At 45.5% G+C, this 23,602-nt stretch overlaps 2 protein-coding genes across 10 annotated transcripts in view; one reads left to right on the plus strand and one right to left on the minus strand.

Annotated features, from left to right (window-relative positions):
• HYI (hydroxypyruvate isomerase (putative)) overlaps positions 1 to 18,828 on the minus strand; it is a 170,795-nt gene extending 151,967 nt beyond the window's left edge. The window contains exon 1 of the mRNA XM_032966334.2: positions 18,670 to 18,828. The gene's annotated coding sequence lies outside the window, so the exon portion shown is untranslated. The remainder of the gene's footprint in view (positions 1 to 18,669) is intronic.
• The window catches only part of LOC116948983 (receptor-type tyrosine-protein phosphatase delta-like), a 614,820-nt gene that overhangs the window by 130,771 nt on the left and 460,447 nt on the right, over positions 1 to 23,602 (plus strand). For all 9 annotated transcript variants that reach the window (XM_076071860.1, XM_076071866.1, XM_076071855.1 and 6 more), the window contains exon 2: positions 17,630 to 17,731. The gene's annotated coding sequence lies outside the window, so the exon portion shown is untranslated. The remainder of the gene's footprint in view (positions 1 to 17,629; positions 17,732 to 23,602) is intronic.

The raw sequence follows: 23,602 nt of genomic DNA on the forward strand, positions 1-23,602 counted from the left end.
ATTACGTGGAAATGTATAGCAGCCAAATACTCTAAACGCTTGTTTGTAAATGCGGAGGGAAACGCCGAAAGACTCGGGAGAAAAGTCCATATGACCACGAGGAGAACATGCAAACTCCAAATATATAGGGGTCAGGGTCGGGATTCTACCCACGACCTCCTGCATACCAGGTGAGGGAGATAACATCTCGCCACCATAGCTCCCAATTACATTTGTCGTCTCCCCAGTAATGATGGTTACAAACTGCGCTAGGGACTCGTGGGGTGATGTTGGCCGTGGCCGAGAATTGAACTCAGGTCGCTGGGTTCGTAGCAGAGTGCTAACCACTAAGCTGTTGCGCACGAACATTCAAAAGAAGAGACAAAGATCCCCTCTATAGCCTTAACAGATTTTTTTTTGCAAGTGCTGCAAGCTAGCACCTTCGCGAACATTCACACACGCGCGCACACACAACACGTAGGCACAGGAGAAACGCTTTCACTTTCACAGACACACAAACCCTTGTGCTTGTGTACGTGTCTATGCACATGGCTGGATTATGGAAACCGCTGGGCTCTGGCTGGCAGATTACAGCCAATCCAATTACTGGGAGCACAATCCCCCAAGCCGCTCGCCACTCTGTCAAATCCTATTTTAACTCTCCGTTTGTAAATAAGGCCGCTGGGAAGCGCCACCTCAACGTGGTTGATGCTCACTCGAACACACACACACACACTCGTGTTGTCAGACATTCCCACGTGCTCAACCACCACCATCATCAGCCATGATAAATCCACCGCTGGATGAAGGCCGCCTCCCGAGGCGTCGCCATCTCTCACAATTCTGCGATGTGGCAATCGACCAAGCTCCTGCGTAACGAGATTGTTCCTTTTGATTTAAAGCTTTCGTGACTGCAGGGATTCATATTCTTGGTTCTTTCGGTAAAGTCACACCGGATGATGATTGCTTGTGTTGCAGTCGAAACGTCGTGAGAATTGTATTGTTTTATAATTTTATAATTGTATTGTTTCCCTTCTACGTGACTTTACCGAAAGAACCAAGAATATGAGACGGTTCCTGTTTAACACGTAGGCTTTCGCAAACAACATCATCCATGATACAGGTTTTCTGGGTTAGATCGCGTAAATATATAAATGTATCGTTAAACGAGACTTTTTTTACGTGTCGGGTGGTGGCGGGTTTAACGACACATTTATCTATTTAAGCGATCTAACCCAAAAAAAAACCCATTATGGAAATGGTTCCTGGGGGATTCACGTCCTCTCAGACGCGTTACATTCCTTGGCGGTGTGACCTGCCTAACACCGCGTACTCCTTGAAACAGTTTGCATGTTGTCATTAACCCGCATGCGTTCTCTAACCCACATCTTCCTCTTTTTGTCTCTCAGTGGAAATTCCCAGCATGTATCTGTCCATGCTTTCTTGTGCACTTTTCAGTTTTTAATGCCATATTTTTGTTGTCAATGAGCACATCTCTGCACCACTTGTCATAGCAGGTAATATGCACTGATTATTGTAATGCATTTATTTATTTCAAGTCAGTCTTATTTATTGATATATTTGCCTTAGATCCACACACGTTCTCTCCTGGCTGCTCTGAGCCTATTGGGATTCTCAAAGTGTAGCATTTGACAGGCTCCAAATGCCAAAGCTCATGAAAATAGCTGAGGAAAGAAAAACGACAGAGATAATTTGCCAATTTATGAGTACATCTCGACAAAACAATGCCGACAAGAATAACCGAGGCGGGTTTGGTTTTGGCAAAGCAGTGAATGGTGAAGTTGACACCGGCGCAGGAATGCATCTCCTTTGCTGCAGATGGATTTTAAATCTTCTCGAGTAAATGTTTCTGAAAGTATCTTAAATTCTTAAAATATCTCACTATCACATTCAAAGGGTTTGCCCAGAAACACAAAAAACACACGTACACATTTGTTTGAAATACTGGCACTTTGCCTACGTGAATATTTCTTCTTTCGGGGGGGGGGTGGGGGGGTGGGAGGGAAAAATTATGTGGGAACAAAACCCACGGGTCCTTGATGTTGCCTGGAGGCTGGGAATCGGAGCGATTTCTCTTTATGATAATTCCCCCGGAGCATAGTAGGGGAAGGAAGGAAGGAGGACGAGGGAGACGAGGTTGGGGGTTGTAGGGGAGGAGGAGGAGAGGCTATACACAGCAGCTGTGGGTGGCACCCGCTGCCCTCCCCGTTCGTTGTTGAGCAGCCCGGCGGAATGCACGCGCGCAGCCACACAATCACGCGCGCACGTGCTCACGCACTCGTGCACACTCAGAAACCAATAAGGTGTGAAGAATGCATCATTATTATGCGCAGGGAAACGAGAGAGCGCTCTGTCCGGATGACCGCTGCTCCGACAGATTGCTGCTGGCTTTGCTTTTAAACACGGACGCCCAGAGATGGAATTTTTTTTTTCTTAGAACAGACGCCAGAGGTTACTAGTGCACATTCACGTGAGTTTAACAGCGCAACCATGTATTCGACAAATTTTCGCCAATTAAGTGGCTTTATGTCCCTTTAAGATATGGAACTGTGGGGGAAGGAGCAGTGGTGAAGTGGTCACATGAGCTCGATTTCTGGCCATGGCTACCGCGAATGGCGAGCGATATCTGAACATGTGAACCGGTCCTGAGCATTCCACTTCACCAAGCCCACAACGATCAGTGTGGATAAGTAGGATCAGAAACCCCTTGACCAAGCACAGTATGGGGAGGCCTTGGTCGAGCAACGGATCGACAAAGGGCTGTACATTTATTTACGAAGTGATTATTTTTTGGGGGGTTCTGCAAGCTGCAATTGTTATTTGGTCATTGTATGATATTTCTTCCGACGTAAGATTGTACTTTTGTGAGAGTGCCCGTTGTAAAATGTAATCTGATCTCCACTCTTTTATGTACTGCTCTTAAAATACACGATTCTCTGCTCATGGCTTTATTCTGCCTCAAATAATATCTGCACAGGACTAGTGATTATAAAGAATGATTTATAAATTAACATGTAACCACCCTAAATGAATACAAACGTTCATTTATTTAGTCCACTTAGGAAACAATGTAATTGGTACGGAGGCCATTATATATTCACAAATTCAAAATATTCCAATTACTGAACTCAATTCTAATTTATTTAAATAATGAAAATTATTTCAGAGAATATTGCGAGCAAACAATGTTGAACAAACAGCCATCGTGTTAAAGCGGTAATTTGGTAAGCTCACATTATGATGGCATTTTCTCGCAAATAGTTGAAATGTTAACTTCTGCATATTTTCTGAAGTCACAGACTGAAAGCGATATGCGCTGTAGGGTACCAAACAATGCGTTATGAATAAAAATCTATTCTCACGCGTATGGTACACGCATCAAATCATGTACGTGAGAATTCATGGTTTGTCGTTTGTGCAAATGATACCATAATGCTACATTTAGGCTCTACGGAGCAAAGAGCACTGTAGAGAGGGGGACTGAAAAATATAGATCAGATTGTACAAGGTAAGATAAAGATAACATAATCCATTGCCAGTGTCAAAGGTCAAAGGGTCATTGTAGCCAATGCCATTGATACTCCCTCGCCATCCTTTCTTTCTGCTTACGGCTGCCAAAGTCAACACATGCTCTCAAAAGGTCTGTTTTGTACTATCTCACCATCTGGCTGTGGGTGTTTCCCTGGGTCACCAACCCATGGGTACCAACTGCGATGCCTCTCTTTGTCACCAGCCCTCCTCAATCATGCACATGTGCCCAATACCTCCTTTTGCTTGCCGTATCTCTTTGGCCTCGCTCTATTCTGAACAGGCAAGATGCTTACCCTATCTATCCTTCCTCTGTCCTGGGCACATGGCACAAAGATAGACAATCTCCTCTTCCTGCTTGTACCTACAATGCTTTCCTGCCAAGTTCAATTCCAAGCCTTGAAGTTGCTTACCCTAACCTGCTGTTAAATTCCTTTGCACCACCCTCCCCATGGACCTTGTACTCTAAGGCCAGAAACTTCACTAATGGTTACTTTTTGTGAAGTCAATATGGAGTGAAGTTAAGGTGCTTATAATTGCAAACGCCAAAGCTGCGTGCTATTGGATCGCACCGCAATTCGGCATCTCGGCTGTGCGAGTGAGTGAAGCTGTGGCCGGTACACTCTGGTGATTTGAGTATTGATAGCTTGCTTGTTATGGCACAGTGCACACTCAGGCAAGGTAATGAAATAGTAATAACTGCTCCCTGGACACAATGTGCTTCTTAATTGTATATATAAAGACGGGCTTTCTAGTATCGATCCCTGAGACGGCATCTAGATAGGGACTTTTAATTGTGTAAGCGGTGCCTTAATACCAAGCTTACCATGTCATCATCATCAGCATCAGCAGCCTTGATCCATCTACTACTGGATGTGGGCCATGCGAAGATGTAAACCATCTGCCGTGATTTCTCGATGCAACAAGCTGATCTCATGGCAACGTTTTTGGTATGTCGAGTTTTATTTTTATTATTAAGTTTAGTTTTCCAAAAGCTATCCGCCTTCCTCTCGTCCACCTCTTTACTGCGATGATTTCGATCCCCGTTGGTAATAATTAAAATAGCTTTTTGTCTTGAGTTATTTCCAACCCTCTTTCTCACTTCTTCTCTTCTTGGATGTTGTTAAACTATTTTCCACCTTTCCATGCATAGCGTCCTGAGAACGATTGTTTCAGGGAGCTTTATACGTTTAAAAAATTATTAATAATGTCCCAATGTACACGAACTTAGACGCGATTTTGGATGTCTAGTTGTGTCCCTCCATGTGTCTTTATTTGGATCCCAACTTTGCGGCCTTAAATTTCGATTTAAAGCTTTCGTGACTGCAGGGATTCATATTCTTGGTTCTTTCGGTAAAGTCACGTAGAAGTGAAATAATAATTCCCCTGGAGTTGATTTCTATTTGCTCTTGCAGTGATTGTTATTAGTACACCCGATGCGGTTTAATATTGTGTCCATTCATGTGCACGCTTTATTATTTCTCTAATTTTTGGAAAACAAAGCCCAATTTTTCGCGGTGGATAATTTGAGCGAAAGCGTGTCTCCATGTCGGACTCCACTTCGCATATGTACTCGGTTACCATCATCATGCACTCCCAGGAAGGGATGACAAGCCGGTGTGCTGTGATGCAAGATTGCACGAAGTCATACGTCTGACATCTCGCGCGACTTAGTTTTACTTTCACTTGGGGCTCATGCACGACTTATAATCTGTACTAGAGTTGCCACCTCTGAGGTTCAAAACATGTAGGACCTATCATGGGAATAAAATTATATCTCACAATACCAGGAGAGAGGAGAGCTGCATGTAAATGCAATGCCTTGAGTGGTGTACCATTCCACAATTTACAAAAAAAATTGATTTAAAAAAAGTCTCTTAAAGACTTATACATTTCCCAGCACACCCACCTCAACAAGGGAATGATCCTGGTGACACCTGGACAAGTGGAAAGCCCAACATGCACAGCGAGACAAAACGAGGCAAATGGGTGACATCATACACATCTGATTAGATGCTAACAAGGTTATCCCTTCGCCTAACCCATCACGAGCTTAACCCTCACAGCCCACAACGCTCGCAGCGATGTGCACCGCGAGGTGCCGGGGCGAGGTCGTCGCTTGTTAAAAGCGCGATTGGATTCTTCACAACGAGGCCCGGTGACACGCGGCGCAATCGGATTGTGCGCGTGCTATCGTACCTCTACTGGGCAGGTTCTTGTTAAAATGTCGAAGTATTCGGCACGGTTATCTTTTGGCCGCAGTGTCATTTCCACCCCCCCGCCCGCCCGCCAGCCAACCACTCTTCCCCTTACGTGTGGTGTGTATGTGTGTGTGTGTTCCTCTGCATAGCCGCTGCAGCAATGCCTAAGTCTCGGAGATTTCTGTTTGCCTGGCGTGATATGATTCTGGGGCACGCGTGATAAACGCATTGGTTTAGCGAGGCGATCTCTCTCTCGCTCGCTCGCAGCCTTATCGGATATGGATCTGACAACGCAGACGCCGACGCACAGCTTCAACGTGGGCTTTTTGAACGGAGGGAGCGATCTTCGGAAAGGAAATACGGTTCTGGCAAATACACAAAAGCGAGGACACGAATATGGGTGACGGTGGATTAACGGGTGAGCTGTGGAGTGGGCTGTTTGCGTTGCCCTGCCTTTGCAGGTCTTTGCTCAGTATAATGATCCGAAACGGACTAGTCCTCTCTTGCCACGCCTTAGGGGGGGGGGGGAGCAAGACAAATACGCTATTTGAGCTGTGTAAATATACAGTCGATGTGAACGTGGAATGTGCATTCATTTCGTGTAGTGGAAGGCACATTCAAGCAAGATATATGTGCACAGGAATATAATATACGTATATATATTTCAATCACAGGTTGCTCACAGGCCCCTAAGAGTACAGGCCCCGAAGAGCTCAGACGCCAAACAGTCGCCAACAAACAGCGCCACTAAAGGTTTAAAAAGTGTAATGGAACGAGGTCACGATATGATTACAAAATATGCCGCCTTCCTTACGTTTAGATTTATCGACTTGAACTTAAAAAATGCAGTGTGCCTCTAGTATTAAAACTAAATATAGCACTAAAAAGTTCCCGGGTGGAACGCGACGGTCCACTGAAACGGGTTTGCAGCGATGTCTTTATGTGCTATTAAACTTTAACCTCTACTTAGTAAAAAAAGCGCAGCTGTGTCTCCCAAACGTTGCAGAAACAGGATTACAAATTATATAGGACATTTGTAGCCTGGATAGATTTCCTGTCGCTTGGGAGCCGAGAAAGCTAAATTAAAAATAACCAACATCAGACTAACTTCTACTGTGCATTTTTAATCCCCACTAGTCTCGTCTCTGTTTACAATCAATTGCCACTCGGGCTCATACCCAGTTTGCAATTAGGTAATCATTTTTTTTTAAAGGCTGGAATCAATAACTTTCCATTAATCACGTATGGCTTTCGCCGATGGATATTGTTGCAGTGTTAAAGATTCATTGTTATAATTAAGTTTCAACCTCTGAACGGTTCAGTTTCCTGTAATTTGTATAAATTTAGAAGCACGCTATGGAAGGGCACTCAGAGCCCCGTGCGGTTGTGCAGCTACTTTGGATCATACACGAAGAATGGCTCTGAGCAGGGGGCATGGGCATGGATCGGGCATTGATTACCGTTAATTATATTAAGGAGAAGCTGAATTATACTGTCTGGTCTGTTTGATAAAGAAATGTAAGGCACGTGTGGAACGCAGTACAAATGTGCCCTATTCCGATGCAACACTCGACCCCCAAATGGAAATAATTAATCTCCCCAGGCGCAAGGCTAGAATGAGCAAAAGCGAATGTATCATTTGTCCGGTGCGTTGCCCTCCCCCAGTGCGGTGTGTACACAGCCTATCTCGTTCCAGGAGAATGGCTGGCAGCCCATGCTGTTCATTCACGGCCGCATTATGAGTGAAGGATCTGGACCTTATACAAACAAGCTCATCTCAGGAAAACATGGGGCCAGAGGTCGCGGCATCGCCTGCCTCAGTCGCGTCCTACCAATGGGCAAATTGAATTTGTAATTTGTTACTGTTTCGCCATTACACTGGACCGTGTAACCCCCAGAGTAGAGCAAAGCAGAATGCAGCAGTTACTTGTATAACTACAAGACCCACATCAGCCAAACACAGATAATTGTTTGAACTGTGGCCATTTGGTAATAAGAAATCACTTTTAATCCTTTGGCTCATGCTGCGATTTCACATTCTCAACCGCCATCTGTGCTAAAACAATTCTTGGACAATTCTTAGCACACAAAAACCCTCAAAGAAATAATAACAGACCAGTGTTTACTTGAGCTGTCAAATAGAGAGGTCAGCCCATTGTGTAATAATATCAGCAGCAGCAGCACACAGAAGCGTCAAATGTAATGAAAACCAGTCTAAAGTTTTCCCCATCAGTCCTTCACAACATTTTGATTTCAGGAGAGTACAGAAATTAGTGTTTATTTTTTTTTTCAAAAAGGACCTGCTATAAAGGATAGCCAGAATACATTTTTCCTTAGATTTTTTTTTCTGCTCAATGTACCTCCGTTTATACTTTGATAATCTACAGTACATCTTGCTATGCGCGGCAAACGGCCCGGAAACATTGTACAATGAGCGGTGGACTCCAGCGGAGTTTGAAATTGTAAACTGCACTTCACTGAGCCCGAAGCCTGAAAATCGCTTGACCAGTGACTGCCCTTTAACGCAAATGTAAACATGCTTGGAATTAAATAAGAGCTTCCAAATGATTTGCCTCCTGTTAAAGCCCAATATAAACAAAATGTTCTGACTGTTTTAAATTCAAGCCCTTTAGCAAATCCGTAAATTGCTGCCCTTGAGTAAATTGAAATAGCAATGATGAATGGAACTGTCCTGAATATATTTTTTGTTTAACAGTGGCATCATGGTTAATCCGCGGTGTATTAAATATGGATACATAAGCCAAATGGACATTTCATTAACATACCACAGGTGTAAGGAAAAAATATATCAGAAAGTGTTCATCGCAGCGGATGTTATCTCGAGAATTACACAAGTAAATATGATTTGCTCCACAATCTGCAAGACAAATATTGTTTCGGTAAATATGGCTAATGTTGTAGCGGTGTGTCTGGTGTACTTTTATTGATGAGTTTCATTACACCGAGTCTATTGGAAGGTGGGAAAAAAAATAGCGAGTGCATGTGAAAAGGGAGCCTCGTTACCAATATTGAACAATAAATGGTGGTTTGCTTAGAGGTGACCTCGAAAGGACACTTTTATTGATGACTGATACAGATATATATTCTGGTAGAGGAGACTCTTTGAGCTGCTGAATATTCATTTTAATCGCCACCTCTACCTTAGTGGCTCTCTGTGGTTGAGTTAGCCACGTTGCGCGTAATAGTAGCCCTCTCTTCATAAACAACGCATCTGCACACTCACAAAGACACATCTTGTTTAGCCATACAGGTTGTGGAGGCAAGTGCTGTGAGCAACCATTAAGACTGACACAGTACACGAGCCAGTGGTTGCCCAAAGACAAATATCCCCCGTAAAGCCTTAACAGACTTTGGGGCAAGTGCTGGAAGCCAGTAATTATGAAGGTCTGCACACGAGGGGTAGGTAGTCAGCACTACAGCCGGCCGCCTTTATCTCCCTCGTGGCGATTGTTACTCTGACCCAGGTACTCATTTGAGGCTGAGTCGACTCAGGGCAGGCGTAGGACCGGTTCAGATGATTGTCACTGGTTATGGCCATGAATGTGAAATTTACTCGGGTCGCTAGGTTCGTAGTGCAGTGCGCTAACCACTGTGCCACCGCTCCCCGCACACACACACACACACAAATGTCCCTGTATAGCCATACCAAGTGTTGGAGTTGTGAGCACCAATAAACGCTGGCACAGCACATACATGGATGGGTGGTCTATCCAACAACATCTTTCTGCGACCTTTGTCTCTCCGGTGCTGATTTTTACACATCACACCAGGTTCTCATTTAAGGCTCAGTCAACCCGAAGCAATACCATGTCTGGTTCAGATAGCACTCTCCGCTGGCGTTATCTAGCTCAGCTGATGTGTTTTCAGATTGCACCGCGTGCCATTCAGAGCGATGTCCGACATTTTGCGGCACGCTCTGGGTGCTGCTTCAGGAACCGAATGGAGAAGTTCACTTTCTACATCCGGGAATCAAACCCGGTCCTCACTGGGTTCCTGTCACATTGCACAAGATAAGCCGCACCCCAGTTATCTATATGCATTCACGTACACACACACAGTACAATGCAGTTACCCTCATGTTCTGAACAGGAGTTCTCAGAAAGGAGCTCAGTTAGGCAATCCTAGGATTTGGACGGATGTTCCTTCACGCGATGCATGCAGAATACGTACTACAACTCTCTCTCTCTCGACAACACCGCCCGCCTGCCAAGCCCTTGGATCTGAGACAGCCACGCAGGTGGTGCACAAATTGCCAGCATCAGAGAGTTCATACGCGAGTGGTATTAATCTCAGTTTGTGGCCTACCACAACAGGAGCCTGCCAACACAATAAAATCTTCTTCCGAAATCAAATTAAATCCGTCTTTTCGAGGCATTAAAATCTAACTGTGGTAACAATTGATGGCTTAGAATATTATCTTGCTTAACTTGACTAGTTTTGTTTTTGCTCTATCAGTTGTGTCTGTATGAATTGAACGTTTGTTGAAATTCACGGTCCGCTATGGTGAGATGCTGTTTGAAAAGAGGAGCTTTACTTGCTGGACATTGTGATGCCTGGGAGTTTTCATCAAATCCTTGCTCTAGGGGCAATGGTGCTGTCAGTTCAATGGTGGCCCATAAGCAGACATTTTTTCGCGTGCGCTGCGTAATTATTAGTTTGTTGTCCTCCGATTAGCACGGTTAGCTACGTACGGTGCGAAAGAAGTTCAACAAACATAATGATTCCGAGTGCAAAGGTTTGCCCAGGAAAGCCTCAAGTATTTTTTTTCAGGAGAGTCCTACCAAGATGTTGCAGTAGGGGGCAATGTTGCTGTGTGGAATTCCAAGTGAGTGAGAAATGTTCAGTTAATCTTCTGCCAGCCGAGTCGCCTTTGAAAGAGAGCTTTATAGCTCGATGGGCTTTACTTGGTATATACATTTCTGAAGTGAACTTCTGAAGTTTTGGGATGTCTGGCCTATACCCATTACAACGCTTTTTTACATGATGGCAAATACTACATGCTGGACACACTAGATAACTTAATTACATGTCAGTTGTGTGAAATAATTAGTTTAGAGACCAATTAAATGTAACATTATTTAAAATACTATAGCTTTATTAGAATAATGCGATTTTTTTTATTCGGATCTAAGTTTGAGCTGATATAGAATTTGATTCACCCCAATTTTTTGTCATGAATCTTGGGCCCTTTGAGTTTGCCTTTGCCAGGTGCCACCAGTGCCTCGGGGTAAAATAAATAGGCGTTAATCTGCCATTATTTTACAAACTAAAATATTCAAACCATATATCAGATTTGCTGTACAGTGCTCGGTTTGTATGTAGGGAGGGGAGTTGACGTCACTGTTATTAAGTAATTTTATTTTAGGATACATTTTAAACCAAGCTAATTCCTACTCAACAAAGAAAAATCTCTCGTTGAGTACAAGATAAATATGAGAGGAGGGGGGGGGACAAGTAATGTACAACAATGTTGCTAAACAAAAGGATATAAATGTTGGAGGGACACAATTGGAAAACGGCCGAATAGGTGGACCTCAGGCACATTGCTGAAGCGAGCAGATGTCGGGTCGCTGTGGGCCCCCAGCTCCTATGCCCTGCGCAGGTCTTAGGGGCCTCCTGGTTTCAACTAGGTTAGAATTAGTAAAATCTAAACTAATAAATTAATGGACAATAATACATTCGTTGTATATAGCGTCATTCATGCCAGCAGCATCTCACAAGGCTGTACATTAATTGTGTATATGAGGACCAAATCCCATATACGCGGTTGGCTATGTACGGCGCGAAAGAAGCCCAACACACGCACACGTGCACACCACGCAATCAAAAACCCTACTGTAAAAAAATTGAATAAACTATTTAATAAAGGGCACCAAAAAAGCGCAGACAAAAACCTATACCACAAGAAAGAAATTAGTCCATTCAAGAATATTTGTATTACTGAAAAAACGTATTAACCATTATTAATGCTTTAACATGTTGGAAAACAGCCCCCTAGTGCTATAAATCGATAGGCCAAGAATGCTAAGTGTACAGCGCAGTAACTGTACATGAAATTTTTACCGAAATTGACACAAAGCTATTTTTTGTTTTAGAAATATTTACCATTATGTTTTCTGATCTTCTCCTTCCTTCATCTGCTTAAGCGACGTGACCTTAACGACGACAAGAACACCTCCACTTTCTATTAGGTTGTTCCGGTAACAAGAAAACACATCGCTGCTAAAATGTGTCCAGAACCGAAACGTGAGATCATAATGCCAAACAACACACATTGTACAGCCTATTACAGCGTTGCTGTGGTTGTCAATTGACAGTAATTATTATTTTTAGCGAGAAAGGAAATATATTGGCAGAACATTGTACAGATCTCTTGTTCTTGACAAAGCCAGGCTGAGCCCCAGCACTCGTGAGAGTCGTGATGGGTCTGTGAGTGGCGGGCGATACGGAGGGAGAGCGCAACTCTTCCAGGTGAAGATCCGTAAGTGATGCCTATTGATTAGGTGGCATATAGCCTGCGGAGTCGGTAATGGATGGGGGGAATGGGGGGGGGGGGCTGGAATAACAACAGGTAGCAGTAGGTTCTTGTGTGTCGTGATGTATACGTGGGCCAGTGCACGCCAGTGTATGAATGTGTGTGTACGCGTGTTTGAAGGTTAGTGCAGCGGTCAGTGTGCTGCACTCCGAAACCGGCGGCGGCCTGAGTTCGATTCCCGCTCACGGCCAACACCAGTGACGATTATCTGAGCCGATCCTGGGCCTCCCCTAGGTCGAATCGGCATCACATGAGTACCTGGCGCGTTGTGTAAACATCGCCACTCGGGAGACAAAGGCGGCCGGGCGTGGTGCTGGCCACCCCACCTTGTCGTGTGCCATGCCGACCTCCATAGATGCTCGCGAACAGCACTTGCCCTAAGAGTCTGATACAGGTTACAAGCTGGAACTTTGTCTCTTATTCAAACCGACAGACACAATCATTATTTTCGACTTGCTGAGACTCTATTGAGGCTGAAAGTCTCCTTTCCAAAAGAGACACTGCGTTACAGAGCCAAAGAAGCATAAACGCAGTTGCCCAACAAGGTTATTATCCGAATGCAAAACTGAAAAGTTAATACAAAAAAACATAGCAAAATGTTACCATGAAAATTTTAACACAAAATTTGGTATTAAGTGAGGTAGAAACGCCCACCAGAAGCCATTGTGCTAAACAAATTCCAAGCAATGCATCCAGTTTATCATGGAAGACCACATTTAAAGGAAGCAGACATTAATTGTTAGAGGCATGCCATGTTTCGTACTGGTACGTAAAGTGTCAAAGCCTGAATGAACATTCTCGGAAATCCTGCCATTATGAATGTTGTGGCTCGTCTTAAGTTGTGAACAAGTCAAATCTGCTAAAAGCGGACCAAAACTTAAATGCAGATCTCGAGTAATTGCTTCGGAAACAATCTCCGATGAGTGTTGGTCTCTTTGTCAGGATAGAAGAAGGTAATTAGATTTAGTGGAGAGGTCACAATGATAAACAGAGCTGACCCTCGTTTATAATAAAGTGCAAGGCCGAATATGAAAACGGGGTCAAAGACGTTTGCTATCCCAGCAGTCTGAATTTGGTTCCCGTTTATGAATAACACCGGAGGCAGAATGAAATCTGAAAATAGTTTTGGACCTCCCCTGGGTCAACTCGAGCTTAAATGAGGACCTGGTGCCCTCTTTGAATGTCATGACTGAAGAGACAGCTGCAGCCTAATGGGATGCTAGTACCCAATTGTATGTGTTTGCCAAATAGAAATATCTTAACTCTACTTCAAACAAAACACACACTTATTCTCATAAGGAGCAAATTCTTTAAATGGCTGAGTATTTATTGGCTGTCAGTGTGTGTTCGTGGTCATGGGCAATTACAAATGAAGTGGCCACGTTGCTCAATGGCACAGGTCAATAATGCGGTTGCGTTGTTGACGTTTAACAAGAAATCAGAAGGCAATGCCTTTCTGTTCGCAGCGTTCTCGGCCGTGTTACATGGGGTTGCCACCTCTGACGTACAAATAAACAAGGACATTCTTGGGAAATATAATATCTCGCAGTGCCGGAAGAGGAGAGAGCTTCACGTAAATGCATCGTCTTGCGTGGTGCGTCATTACGTCGCTGACAAAAATCGATGATTTTTGAATGTCTCTGGAGGGCTTTCAGAATTTCCAGGACAGCCACCTCATCAAAAGGACATCCGGGGGAAACAGGACAACTGGCAACCCCCCGTGTGATCCGTCCTTGATGTAAGATTTTATTTAAATTGTCGCTCTTTTTCGAGGCCTTAAACCACGGGTCGGCCACAGAAGTAAGGCGACGGTGCTGCTCCCGGGTTGCCACCTTGTCCCAGTTTTACCAGGATCACTTTGGTTTCAAAGTAGATGTACAGGGGGGGGGGGGGGGGGGGAACAATAATACGTAAGTCTTTCAAGGAAAATAAAAGTCAGAGTTGTTGTTGTTGTTGCGCGTGTCAATTGCGGCGGCAAATGCACCACGTTAGACGATACGTCCACAGTGAATCCCCCTCTCCCTCTGCCTCATCTGGTATCGTTAGATATTCTTCCTCCCATGAGATCGCCAGGTTTGTTTGCACCTGAGAGGTGGCAACCCTCTGCTGGGCGCTCCTGAGAGGTGCCCGAGGATCGCCCGCTCGGGTTGAGAAACGGGGGAGGGAGGATGTGTGCTAGGGAACAAGGCTGTGGGTAGCGGAGGAGATTGACTTATCTTGGCTCGGCTGTCCGTCTCCCCACAGCCAGGTGTTGTGTGTAACGGCACAGCAAGGCGCATGCTGTGGACGTGGGCGTTATCTACACTCCCCGCTCATTCCTTTGCTGTCAATCTAATAAAAAAAAACAGGGAGGGCAGCTCTAACAAGGTGTTTTTCTGTTCAGTTTCTCCATTGTACACGTGCGGTGGGTTTGCGTGTGGGAGCGCGCGCGCACGCGCGCGTGTGTGTGGTGGAGCGGGAGCGAGGATTGGGGTGGCACTCTCGTTCGTCCACCGCCGCTGTGCTGAGAACCCAACGGCCTCGGGTTTGATCGCTGGCGACGGGCGACGTCATCGTAAAAAAGGCTTCTTCTAGGTCGACACGGCCTTAAATCAATGCTTGGTGCAGTGTGTTCGTACACGCATCGGGGAGACATAGGTGGCTAGGCATAGTGAGGACTAAACCACCTCCTCGTGCACCATGACAGTCTTTATTAGGCGCTCGCTAACAGCTCTTGCCCCAGCAGTCTGTTTAAATGGGGTGGGGGTTGTGTGGGGTTAGGGGGATATTTGTCTTTGTGAGGCGTGAAGGCGCAGTGGTTATCACATTGTGCTGTAATCCCACTGACCTGGCTTTGATTCGTCGCCATGCACACCAGTGCCAAATGGTATCGAAGCTTGTCCTGGGTTAACCCAAGGTCAAATCGAGTAACTGACTTGGTGTATGAATATCAACGCCGGGGAGACAAAGGTGGCCTGGCATGTGTTCTAAGTGCTCGCTAAGACCGCTTGCGCATTCGGTTTTTGTCAGGCTAATTGTGGGTTCCGTGAGCGTGCATGGTGGTGAGCACAGTTCCGATGACACAGATTAGCTCACTACAGCCCCTGAAGGCATAGATTAAATTCCTGGTATTGCACATCAGTAGCACGGCTGGGGCGATTAGGCGCACGCTGAATTCATGAAGCAATCGGTAGCAGAACCTAACCTGGACCTCACCTGGGTAATACAAGTTAAAAGCTGCAGACCTGCAATTTTTTTTCCCTCCGTGACCATGTATTGACACTAGTATTGAGCATGCACAGCACCAGGCATGCACACTTCCACGTTCTCCCCCCCCCCCCCCCCCCCGCTCTGCACATTGCTATTGCTTACATTTTTTTATTTGGGTCAAAATCCGCGTTCCTATCGTCGTTAAGTAAGGTAAGTGGGCTTGGGGAAGGACACGTCATGAGAAAGGGACAAGGAGGCTGTAGCGCGAGACTAACGATGGAGTGGCAGCCCAAAGGAGACGTCTTGCGTGAGTGGACCACCGCCGACACGGAGATGGAATGGTGATGCCAATTCGGGTGCAGTGGCTGGATAGATTGTTGCATCACAACGGGCACGAGAGATGATAGATGACAGATTCGGGGGAGTCGTTCATCCGGCAGCGGATAGACCGTTGCCGGAAGACGATTTGTGATTATTGCGATAATGATGCACGGCAGCACGTGCCCGCGAATCCGGGATTTAATTCAGATTTATTTGAACACTTTCAGCATTTGTGCCGCATCAAGGCGGTAGATAACCGCCACTCATGTGCGAAGGAGGGGCATTTGCAGACTCGCTGCCAGAAAAAAAATTAAATGGGCTGGGATTTCACTTGAAGATAGAAGTTACAGCCTGTTATCTTTGTCAGCAACCCTGCCACGCGGTGTGCTGTGAATGAGCGGGTCTCAGTGTGGTGGGTATGGCTGCAGACCAATGGTTTCTGGGTCCATGAAGATTTGGAGAAAGGCCAAGAAAGCAATGGGCAGGTTTAGGGAGTGGAAGAGGAGGCTCAGGGGTTGAGGAGGGGGGAGATATACCGTCGCGTTCTTCCATTGAAACACAGTGAGCTTGAATTGAATGTTGTTGCTTCCCCACTTGGCAGCGGAAATGCAAGGTTAATTGCTGTGCTGGCTTCAGCATTCTTGAAACAAACTCATTAAATGTGTGCTTTATGAACGGATAATTTCAGTTCTGTTCTTTTTACCCCTCGATGTTGGTTTATAATAGTCATTTATTTAGGTTATTTCATGTCAAGCACAGAATAACACACTTCGGTTAAAGCATTGATGCAGTGTACTTGATGATCGAGCCTACATTCTCTCTGATGGAAGAAATCCATACCTCTCGTAATGACTTGTAATTTTCTTTTTAAATTTGCGTAAAAATGATTGCTGTTTTGAACCCACGGGTCAAACTTAAACAACGTTTCCGAGTTTTGGGATTCACGTGCTTATTTTCTGGTAAATTAAATGCGGATCAATCAGAATGCCGTCCTCCCTCTGCTCGGCGCTCTGCCCCGTCGTAATAAGTCTCACCTTTGCAATCACTATCATCAGTCGATGGTGCGTCACCAGAAATTCACGCATTCCCAGGGGCGTTGGGAAGCACTCACGCTGCACAGCGGCTCATGCGTTGGAACCCAACTGGAGCTGTGCTGCCCTGTAGCGTGACCGTCTTTAAAGGGAGGGGGCATACAATAACTCGAGTTGGGGAGCGACGGGGGGGCAAGTGGGGGGGGGCGGTGGGGGGCGGTGGGGTGGGGGGCGCGGCGGGTGGGGGGGGGCGATGGAGTGGGGGGGGGGCTATGACACAATGTTAATCAAACTCTAAAACAAATGTTTCAAACTCTAAAGTTTAGAGTTTGAAACATTCGTTTAGAGTCTAAACGAATGTTAAGTGCTGAATAAAATGAGTAACGATGCAGTTTGCTTTTGTCCATCATGTAATTCTGCACTGGTTTTTTCACCTCCTGTGATCATTAGTAAAGGCTGCGATGTACTGTGTGTTGAACTTGTTTCGCACCGTACGTAGCCAACCGTGCTAATTGGAGGTGCGGGGCGGGGGGGGGGGACAAACTAGACACTTAATGATGCCCATTTCTTAATTGTACTCATTTATTGCATTCCGTCCATCCCCTTACAACTATAGCAGTCCGTTTGTATATTGCAGATGTTTTTTTTTATTGCAAATGACTTGGCAGGGAGGGGGCTTAGTCCCCCCCTCCCATCAAGTCCCCCCTACCAACTCCCCCCCCCCCCCCTCGACATTACGAGGACACCTCCTCCCTGATATTCACGGCTGGTTTCTCATCAGCAGCGTTTCTCCTCTTGTGCAGCCGTGGCCGTCCAATCGTGGCACAGGAGTTGGACGCCAGGAGGACCTCAACGCGGGGCCTTCGTGACAGCAATGGAGGCAGAGTGGAGGGAACTTCTGGGTGGTGGGTGACCTCTGGTGTGAGCGGATGGGGTCAAGGCATCCACGTCGATTCCCACGTTGCATTCAATTCGGATCCACGGGTTTCCTTTTGCCCACAGCTCATGTTGTTGTTGTTGTTGTTGGTTGTTGTCACTCGCCGTGGTTGTGCCGCGTAGCTCGCTTGATGTAGAGCACATGGACCGTATGCACACTTTGCATTCCACATGCTGGGAGTTCCTGAAGAAACTTCTTCTTAAAGAAGCCCCGACCCCACCCAGCACGTGCCGAATTTCACCCGATGCGACCAGAACACACATCGGGGTAGCCACATTGGCCGCGTCGTGCCCAGTGTCCTCCACAAAATTGGAGGATGCAGACCCACGGCACAATCTGCTCAAGTCCCATTTGACACGCGGTTCACTTACCTCATTGCACAACACGGGCGTACGTGCTTACCACACGGACGCTTTAGCTTTCCGCGTTTCCCATAGATTTATTCCAGCTGCTATCAAACCATTTCATATATTGACTAACAAAGCGGCGAGCATCTTGGACATAAAGCCCGTCTTCTTTTCAGTTTCTGGGCACAGAGGGGGGCCTGCTACAGACCTTCTGTCATTTTGTGTTTCCACTGCTGTAGCGGAGAAGGTTTTAATCCCAAAGCTCTACGCGGCGCGCAAGAGAGAGAGAGATACCCGCCTCCGGCACACACACACACATGGCAACACTCGTGCTGATTGCGAGTCTCTGGCCAGCTTTGAATACAAAAGAGCCAATCTATTACAAACAGAAAGGCGACCCCTCCGTTAAACTGCATTGGTTCATAATGCCACGATTCACATGCAAGGCACATTTTCTATTCATGTAAAGATTAGCAAATATCACTTGATGCGATATAGGCTGAGAGCTCTCTACCGCGGTTGATGCAGTCACGTTTTGTTGTGTGTCCTGTGCTCTTACCTTTTGTGTCGGCCGCCGCCACCACAGCCATCGTGCGAAGCGATGCGCACCAAGATGCGGAGCTGGTTTGGCAGGTTCGATTCCTGCCGCTGTCCAATAAATTGGACTTGGAAGAACCCTCGAGGGAGATTGCTGCCTACGTGTGATTCAGGACCTGACGGTTCAAGTTGCAAATGTGAAAATAATTATCCGCGAACATTGTTTCAAATCGGAGCTGTCAATGTGTAACCACGATTGGGTAGGTCTTTCATGCAATAGAGGGACGCAGAGCGGAAATCTCGGATGGTTAAATAAAGGGCTCTGCATTGACCGACGTAACCTGCACTTCGCTACGATACCATGAAACGATCATGTGAGATCAGACTATATTAAACTGGCATGCCCCGCTGAACCTCAAGGATACTAATAACAGCCATGGGGCTGTGTGTGCGCTTGCATGATTGCACAACATGTCAGATATTCAAGGCGTTGCAATTTGTACAGGGACGGTAGGAGTATTTGAATACCACCTGGTGACTGTGGCTGTAATAATGCTTTCACTGATGTACTATGCTGCTGAGCTGTGTTCGCAAGGAAAAAAAAAGACAGCTCTGTCCACCGCACGCACCCGCAATCTGGGTTATTTTATCGGAGAAAAAAAATGCAATTTAGCGCAGACACAGCATTAACGCTTTCATCCGCAGACCTCCAGCCAAGTATTCCCCTGATGAAATGTTGTGGTGGCAAGTAGGGCTTGTGCCAAAAGATAAATACCGTAGTCAAATATTCCATTGATTCCTGAAACAATGATTTAAATATTTCGATCGATCCTGCAATCGAAGTGCTGACCTGCACAAGGGTGTTAATGCGGCTTTATGGATTGAGCCAGCGGCCGTGTCTGGGGCCCAATGCATTTATAGAATGAGCGTCGCCCAGCGAGGCTCTTTGCAGTTGGTTGTGAGAGCTTCTGTGAAGCAGCGGGGATATTGCCCGAAATGTGGCGTATCGTATATAGATTATCTGTCCACTCTGAAGGGGAGCCATTGCCTAAAAATGTCACTTATTTTGAGTCGGCGCTTATTTGCCAAATACGTAGTTTGTCATTTGTGATTATGCACCATTGCCAATGTAGTTTTGCAAAAAAAAAGTTATTATTGTAATAAAAATATATATATTGGTCAGTCGGATGGTTTAAAAAAAAAAACACTTGCGCATCGCACTTGTGCTGATTTTTTACTTTCGCTCCGGAAATTCCAAAAATAATTATATAGCGCTCGGCAGTTCGCATTTTTATGCCAGTTGACTGGGGACCAATATAACATTATGATATTTTCCGTTTTACGTAGTGCTGTCATTGATTTTTCTGATATATATGTGCATGTAAAAAATATACACACCCAGTGAGAATTATTACATGACCAAATCAAGCCAAGAAGTGTGCTTGCTTGAAACTACTTGTGATTGGCTTCTGAATTTAACGATTTTTTTTTGGGGCCCTGTTTGTCTTTTGAATTTGGTGTGAATTATCACACACATGAACGTGTACAAAGTCAGACATCCCCACGTCGCCCTGTAGACTATTGGGGAAATGGCTGTTCGCGAGCACCTTTTAAGGCACACGAGATGGTTGTGGTTTTACAACCGTGCCCAGCTCCATTTCTCTTTCCAGTGCTAACTTTAACACACCACATCACATGTTCATTTAAGCCCAACTCAGCCTCGGGGAGGTCTAAGGCATGTTCTGATATCATTTGTTACTCATGTAAGCCATGACCGGAAATCTATCTTGGGTCGTCGGGTTTAAGTGCAGTGCAGCCACCACCACTTTGCACAAAGACAAAGATCCCCAATGTAGTCTTTAACACGCTGTTGGGGAAAGTGTAAACGTTGTCACTGTTGGGTTGTTAGCGAGCACCTATGAAGGTTAATATATTACGTAAGGGGTTAGTGTAGCCAGAACCAGGTCTGGCAGCCTTTGTCTCTCCAGTGGCGATGTTTACAGTGAGGGAAAAAAAGTATTTGATCCCCTGCTGATTTTGTACGTTTGCCCACTGACAAAGAAATGATCAGTCTATAATTTTAGTGGTAGGTTTTTTGAACAGTGAGAGACAGAATAACAACAAAAAAATCCATAAAAACGCATGTCAAAGATTTTATCAATTGATTTGCATTTTAATGAGGGAAATAAGTATTTGACCCCTCTGCAAAACATTTCTTAGTACTTGGTGGCAAAACCCTTGTTGGCAATTACAGAGGTCAGACGTTTCTTGTAGTTGGTCACCAGGTTTGCACACATCTCAGGAGGGATTTTGTCCCACTCCTCTTTGCAGATCTTCTCCAAGTCATTAAGGTTTCGAGGCTGACGTTTGTCAGCTCGAACCTTCAGCTCCCTCCACAGATTTCCTATGGGATTAAGGTCTGGAGACTGGCTAGGCCACTCCAGGACCTTAATGTGCTTCTTCTTGAGCCACTCCTTTGTTGTTTTGGCCGTGTGTTTTGGGTCATTGTCATGCTGGAATACCCATCCACGACCCATTTTCAATGCCCGGCTGAGGGAAGGAGGTTCTCACCCAAGATTGACGGTACATGGCCCCGTCCATCGTCCCTTTGATGTGGTGAAGTTGTCCTGTCCCCTTAGCAGAAAAACACCCCCAAAGAATAATTTTTCCACCTCCATGTTTGACGGTGGGGATGATGTTCTTGGGATCATAGGCAGCATTCCTCCTCCTCCAAACACGGCGAGTTGAGTTGATGCCAAATAGCTTCATTTTGGTCTCATCTGACCACAACACTTTCACCCAGTTGTCCTCTGAATCATTCAGATGTTCATTGGCAAACTTCAGACGGGCATGTATATGTGCTTTCTTGAGCAGGGTGACCTTGCGGGCGCTGCAGGATTTCAGTCCTTCACGGCGTAGTGTGTTACCAATTGTTTTCTTGGTGACTATGGTCCCAGCTGCCTTGAGATCATTGACAAGATCCTCCCGTGTAGTTCTGGGCTGATTACTCACCGTTCTCATGATCATTGCAACTCCACGCAGGGAGATCTTGCATGGAGCCCCAGGCCGAGGGAGATTGATAGTTCTTTTGTGTTTCTTCCATTTGCGAAAAATCGCACCAACTGTTGTCACCTTCTCACCAAGCTGCTTGGCAATGGTCTTGTGGCCCATTGCAGCCTTGTATAGGTCTACAATCTTGTCCCTAACATCCTTGGAGAGCTCTTTGGTCTTGGCCATGGTGGAGAGTTTGGAATCTGATTGATTGATTGCTTCTGTGGACAGGTGTCTTTTATACAGGTAACAAGCTGAGATTAGGAGCACTCCCTTTAATAGTGTGCTCCTAATCTCAGCTCGTTACCTGTATATAAGACACCTGGGAGCCAGAAATATTTCTGATTGAGAGGGGGTCAAATACTTATTTCCCTCATTAAAATGCAAATTAATTTATAACATTTTTCACATGCGTTTTTCTGGATTTTGTTGTTGTTATTCTGTCTCTCACTGTTCAAATAAACCTACCATTAAAATTATAGACTGATCATTTCTTTGTCAGTGGGCAAACGTACAAAATCAGCAGGGGATCAAATACTTTTTTTCCCTCACTGTACACACTGCACCCGGTACATATTTGAGGCCGAGTCGACCTAGGGGAGGTGCAGGACTGGTTCAAATATTCGCCACTGTTATTGGTCGTGAGCGGGAATTGAATTCGGGTTGTCGGGTTGGTAGTGCAGCACGCTTTAACTCTACACTACCATTGCCGCTACTAATATACACAAATACACAGTGCACATGCATGCCCACACACACACACAGTGTGTTCTCTTAGCAGTTGGAGGGATCTCAATCCCTTGTTCATCTCTTTACGTCAGTCCTTGAAAATGGCCTGTAACCTGTGTGAAATGGTTTCTGAAAAGCAGCAGCACAAATGTTACCACTTTCCTCTGCAAACTAAGTGTGAAAGTTCATGCCCAGCCTCGCACTACCTCCCGTGCAGCTGAGCACTACAAATCTTCCTTTGTTGGTACTTGGAATCTTTCCACACATGAAGCTGTGCATTACAGAGATTTGGAATCTTTATCCAAATAGTGCTGTTTTTCACTTGAGATGTGTAAAGTTCACACAAATGTGTTCGATGCTAGTTGTTAGCTAAATGGTCCCTTTAGTGTGATGAATTTAATTCAGACAGAAATAGATAGCTTCTTTAAAGTGGCGTCTGATGTTTCATATGGTTGCGCGTTGCAAACGTGACGGCTGCGTTGTGTGAGTGGTAATTCCATATTTACATCTGCTCCAGAGTTGTTCCGTTTTTCGGATAATGTTGTGCCACGTGGCATTTAGCGTTCGCGCACGGCTATGCTACTGGCAAAAAAAAAAAAATAAACCAGCGCAATAATGCGAGCAATTTTACAGTTCAAAGGTGCAGTGTTTCTAGTCGCCTTAAAATGTTGTGAGTTGGTCTAACTAAAACTATTTGAATATACTGTGAGACGCCGCGTGAGTCGCGGAGGCAAGAAAAAAAAACCAACCCCATAACCATCAGCAGTGGCACGTAATGGCGGTGTGGTGAGATGGTGCGGATTCTTTCTCCCCTGGCTTGCAGGAAAGCCTTGGGGAGTCGACCCGCTCAGTGAATTCATCTTCGTTTGCCACATATACTGGCAGGTGTCTGTGTTTGGGCACTGCTAATTGAATGGGCGTGCAGAGGTGTTGAGAATTGGGGGGTGGGTGGGCGAGATACAGGCCTGCAGCAAGACAAAACAGACCGAGGAATGTACAAAAAAATGGGACCTGTATATATACACATATATACAAAAAGCCCCATCGAAACCATCTGGATCCATTCAATGCTCTTGGAGGCTCCCACAAGACAGTCTTTTGGGCCCCCAAAACATCATAAATCCCAGGACACCTGTAAAAAAAATTGTCCTGACCCCTATCCCAGCAGCCCTGGT

The sequence above is a fragment of the Petromyzon marinus genome, chromosome 35 (assembly GCF_048934315.1).
Source record: "Petromyzon marinus isolate PM22_M1 ecotype Great Lakes invasive population chromosome 35, UKy_Petmar_22M1.pri1.0, whole genome shotgun sequence".
Lineage (NCBI taxonomy): Eukaryota > Metazoa > Chordata > Hyperoartia > Petromyzontiformes > Petromyzontidae > Petromyzon > Petromyzon marinus.